Genomic DNA, 5,578 nt, shown 5'->3' with positions numbered 1-5,578 from the left:
GGAGGGAGGAGCTGAGTGTCAGCATCTTGAAGGGTTGAGGCCTGGTCCAGAGTGGGCAGTCCCGGACAAGGGAGGACCAGCAGTGTACAGTCTGTGCAGGAGATGGAAACACTGCAAGAGCCTGGTAACTCTCTTCCCTGGTTCAGCCAAGCTGATTCTTAGTGGCACAACTTCTTTTGTGACTGCCTTGGGCAGGTCACTTCTCTCAGCCTCAGCTTCCTCATCTGCAACATGAATAGGTCAGACCTGATGACTTATGAGGCACTTTCTAGCACCAGAACTTAAAGATTTGCAAATTATTTATGAATATAACAAGCTGAGGGCAAGTCAGGTAGAGAACTGAAGGTTCATATTATAATAAAGACATCTAGGTTTGTGTTCATCTGACTCTGATACTTGCCAGCTTGTGATCTTGGAAAAATCTCATAGCCCACTGAATCTCAGTTTTCCACAAAACTGAAAATGCCTTTTTCAAAGGATTTATGTAAGCATTCTACAAAATAATGTCTAGAAATTGTTTATCTCAGTGCTTGACACCTCATAAGCGGGAAATAAATGTTTTACTCTTTTTTTCACATTGTCATTGTGTGTACCCCTAAGAAAAAAGAAGCTGTCAATAAAAAATTATGTCTGTTCATTATTAGGCATATCCTGATTTCAAAGGTATCAAATGTGGAAAAAATGCAAGTCTGAAAATAGAGGAAGCAAAGTCTTTGGGGGCTAGAAGACCTTCTCAGCATCCTAAAACCAGGAGACTTAGGTGGGTACCAACTGTGATTTCCCACAGCCTATAGTGCTGTGATCTGACGTTAAAGTTAACACTTTTTAAGTAGGAAAAGGGCTTCCCAGTTGGCACTACTGGTAAAGTATCCACCTGCCGATGTAGGAGACGCAAGAGATGTGGGTTCAATCCGTGGGTCAGGAAGATCCCCTGGAGTAGGAAATGGCACCCCACTCCAGTATTCTTGCCAGGAAAATTCTATGGGCAGAGGAGCCTGGTGGGTCATAGTCCATGGGGTCACAAAGAATTGGACACGACTGAGTGACTGAGCAAGCAGGAAAAAAGTCTGACATATTAGATTTAATTTATAAGATTCAAATCTCATACTTCATGTGTACCACAGTAACAAGTTTTAATGTATTAAGAAATCTTCATGAATACTCTGAAACAATTTCAGTTCTGACCAAGAATAGAGCCAAAGTAACTAAGCCAAGCAGTGCATACGGCATCCCCACAGGTAACTCAGTGAGAGCCCCCAGGAACTCAGCTGTCTGCTTCATCGATTACAATGATCTGTTAAGAGTTGAGAAAAGACATGCAAGCTCTGATACGTTTCTCCTCATTGTCCTCTCAGAATACACAGTGCTATGTCCAAGGGCCAAATTAATTAGCATGATGCCTCCTGAGGATGGGTAAAAAAAAGCCACAAATGAAGCTATGTGTTTCAAGGAAGTGATAGAATTCACAATTTTCTATAAACAGATACAAGCAAGGTCAGCCTTGGACTTTTCAAAGTTTGATGCTGCTTTTAATACCTCTTATTTAGATGGAGAAGAAGATCTTGGATTACAAATGTAGATGAATGGCAAAGTCTTGAAGAAATGAGTCTTATTGAAAAGTCATTTCTTCCTTTCAAAGCACTGGGTATTTGTGGGACTCTTCATTTCATTGATTTAGAGAGATAACATTTGCCCTAGATGATGGCGCAGTTGCCATGGCAACTATTTTTTTTAACGAGACTAAAAATAATGAAGCCTGTGTGTGATTTACTAGGGCAAGTCAAGCCTTTCTCCACAACTGTCTGAAAGAAGTATCTGTCAGTTGTCACAGATTTATTTCAGATTAAGGGGCACATGGTTTAGGCGCTGAAGCGGAATGTTTTTATTTCCGCCTGACTCTTCCACTTTTGAATGTCATAGCTTTGCAGGGCATGGCAGACACATGCCTAATAGAAAGGAACAGAGAGGAGCTTAATGAGTCACAAAGAAGCATTCTTTATTTCAAGTGTATCCTGTATTCTCATTGGAATGAGTCCACAAAGCGGCTGGGTCCCCAAATCCTTCATTTGTGATTCCCTAGGCCGTCGCACAGGGCCAAGGTTGTTGTTAGTTAAGTTTCGAAGCAACAGCACCTCATTTGTTAGCTATTTGGCTTTGTTCCAGAAAAAGGTTCCTAGGATCACAGCCCCAGAGTACGGGCATATGTCTGTGTGCACCCATGCTCGTGCCTGAGTGATGGAGCAGGGTGATGGGAGAGTGAAGACGTGGAGAGCTGTTCTACTCTCCAGAGTTCTCGTTACATAACTTTACACATATTTATCAAGCAACTACTATGTGCCAGGCACTGTCCAGCACTGGAGTCACTGGGTTCATTTAAAAATAAAAAGATGATGTTGGGAAAGTGGAATAGCTAACAGCTAAGAGTGGTAGATTTCCTTCTTCCTTCCCTTTCTTTACTTTATCCCTTCTTTCCTTCTTTCTGTCCTTCCATATTTTATTGACTGTTACCATGTGTCAAACACATGCTAAGTAAATGTGATGCAAATATGAACAGAGCTAAGAACCTGCCCCAAAGAGTCAAAATCTAGCAAGGGCAATAAATAAACCAACAGATATATGATCCAGAAGTTGTACTTTAGGGCATTTATCCCAGAGTCATGGACATTTATATTCACACACAAAAAAACCTTTCATACATGTTCATGGCAGCTTAATCTATAATAGCCCCAAACTGGAAACAGCTCAGGTTTCCTTCACTAGGTGAATAGTTAAACAAATTATGGTCTATCCATGTCATGGAATCATATCTCAATAAAAGGGAACAAACACACCACAATTCATGAATCTCTGGAGAATCATGCTGAGTGAAAAAAGCCAACCCTAAAGAGATATTTATCATATGGTTCCATCTATATACCATTCCTGAAATGATAAGATTCTAGAGACAGAGAACAGACTGAGTTGCCAGTGGTCAAGGCTTCCCTGGTGGCTCAGATGGTAGAGAATCTGCTGGCAATGTGGGAGACTGAGGTTCAATTCCTGGATTGGGAAGATCCCCTGGAGAAGGGAATGAAAACCCTCTCTAGTATTCTTGCCTGGAGAATCCCATGGACAGAGGAGTTTGGCAGGCTATGGTCTATGGGGTTGCAAAGAGTCATACATTACTGAGCAACTGACAATTTCACTTTTCACTAAGGAGACTCAGAGATAGGAAGGAGATGGATGTGATTTTGAAGGGCAAATGTAGGATTTTTTGTGATGGTGGAAATGTTCTTCTCTTCACTGTTGCTGCTAAGTTGCTGCTAAGTCGCTTTAGTCGTGTCCAACTCTGTGCGATCCCATAGACAGCAGCCCACTAGGCTCCCCCGTCCCTGGGATTCTCCAGGCAAGAACACTGGAGTGGATTGCCATTTCCTTCTCCAATGCATGAAAGTGAAAAGTGAGGCCAAGCTTGCTGACCGTGCCGGGGTCGGGGTCCACGGCTAGCCAGAAAGTATTTCCTGCCCGCTGTCATAGTTCGTCTGCTAAACTGCATCGTCGCTGTGTCCCAGAACATGGGCATCGGCAAGAACGGGAACCTGGCCACCGCTCAGGAATGAATTCCAGTATTTCCAAAGAATGACTACAGTCTCTTCAGTAGAAGGTAAACAGAATGTGGTGATTATGCGTAGGAAGACCTGGTTCTCCATTCCAGAGAAGAATTGACCTTTAAAGGACAGAATTAATATAGTTCTCAGTAGAGAACTCAAGGAACCTCCAAAGGGAGCTCATTTTCTTGCCAAAAGTCTGGATGATGCCTTTGAACTTATTGAAGATCCAGAATTAAAAAATAAAGTAGACATGGTTTGGATACTGGGAGGCAGTTCTGTTTATAAGGAAGCCATGAACAAGCCAGGCCATGTTAGACTATTTGTGACAAGGATCAAGCAAGAATTTTGAAAGTGATGCGTTTTTCCCAGAAATTGAATTTGAAAAATATAAACTTCTTCCAGAATATCCAGGTGTTCCTTTGGATGTCCAGGAGGAAAAAGGCATTAAGTACAAATTTGAAGTATATGAAAAGAACAATTAATGTGAAAATGTTTTCTGATCTTTTTCAAGCCTTTCTCCCCCCACAAAAAAACTATAAATTTTTTGTTGTAGAGACTTCTGTTCACTTTAGATTATCTCTAAGCAATGTACTTTTATTCCCTATTAACCTTTTTTATTAATTATTATTGGAGTATACTTGCTTTACAATGTTGTGTTAGTTTCTGCTGTAGAACAAAGTGAATAAGCTATACATATACATATATCCCCTGTTTTTTGGATTTCCTTACCTTAGATCACCACAGACCATTGAGTAGAGTTCTCTGTGTTATATAGTAGGTTCTCATGATTTATCTGTTTTTCACATAGTTGTATATTCCCCATTAATCTTAACTAGACTATATCAGATACCATTTGTAAAACATTTCTTGCTATAACTGTCTGAATTCCTATTAAGGGCCAGGAATAGGTTACCAGCACCACCTAGGGTAGAATATATTTATCAAGACAGCCCAAAGTGGGAGAGTCCCCTGGTGGCAAGAATTGAAACCAGAGCCTGTAGAGCTAGGGGGTAAGTTCAAAGGTCAGAAATGGACAATAAACAGAAAAACTAGCATTCAGTTATTAAATTAGATCAAAAGAGGGACTAAGAATTACTCCATATAGATCGCACTATTGAAAAAAATTCTGTTCACTCAGACCATTCTACAAGGATAGTGATAAACAGGTACAAGACTACCTTTTGATGGTTAAGAGAACATCTGAGACCTTTAAAAACTTTGTTTCTGACCTTCAGTGAGATTTCACAGGATGTTAAAATGATAGAACAAGAATTGGCTGCTCTTTACAAAAAAGGATAATCTAAAATCAAGCATAATGGCTAAAAATTTAAAAGGTAGTAAATTGAGAATGAATATTGCTAGAAACCAAAATTAGTAAGTTAGAAACAAAACCATGTTTTACCCATCTTATTAGCAAAGATTTAGATTACTAATATAAAAAAATAGCATTTTCCGAATTATAAATTGGTACAACCTTTTTAGTGTGTAAGTTAGCAATATCAATTAAAATTCAAAATATTCTGGGTTTGGACCCAGAGCTTCCACTTCTAAAAATTATTCCTGAACAAAGAGATGGGTCCAAGAATATCTGTTGCAAAATTTTGTTTTAAACCTGGAAAGAACCCAAATGTTGATTAATAACAACTATTTAATATGTCTATAAAATGTAACATCTGCAGCAGTAAAAAAAAGGATGACTGAAAAATGCCAAAAACTGCTAAGAAGCAACTTATGTATCAACTCAAAATGTCTAATAAATGTTAATGTGTGGGGAAAGCATGCAGCAAAAAAAAAAGAAAATGAAAAGTGAAAGTGAAGTCGTGTCCAACTCTTCATGATCCCATGGTCTGCAGCCCACCAGGCTCCTCCGTCCATGGGATTTTCCAGGCAAGAGTACTGGAGTGGGGTGCCATTGCCTTCTCCTCTCTTCACTGTGGTGGTAAATAAATGAACAAAACATGTAATAAAATTGCACAGAACTAAATATC

General features: G+C 39.7%; 1 pseudogene; it reads left to right on the top strand.

Moving 5' to 3' along the window:
• The first annotated feature begins 3,583 nt into the window (after positions 1-3,583).
• On the top strand, positions 3,584-4,091 carry LOC147364207 (dihydrofolate reductase pseudogene; annotated as a pseudogene).
• The last annotated feature ends 1,487 nt before the right edge of the window (positions 4,092-5,578 follow it).

The sequence above is a fragment of the Bos grunniens genome, chromosome 10 (genome assembly GCF_055505025.1).
Source record: "Bos grunniens cultivar Pamir isolate PY7600 chromosome 10, Bosgru_T2T1.0, whole genome shotgun sequence".
In the NCBI taxonomy this organism is placed as follows: Eukaryota; Metazoa; Chordata; class Mammalia; order Artiodactyla; family Bovidae; genus Bos; species Bos grunniens.
The sequence above is the reverse complement of the archived record's forward strand: the minus strand, read 5'-3'. Positions and strand labels throughout refer to the sequence as shown.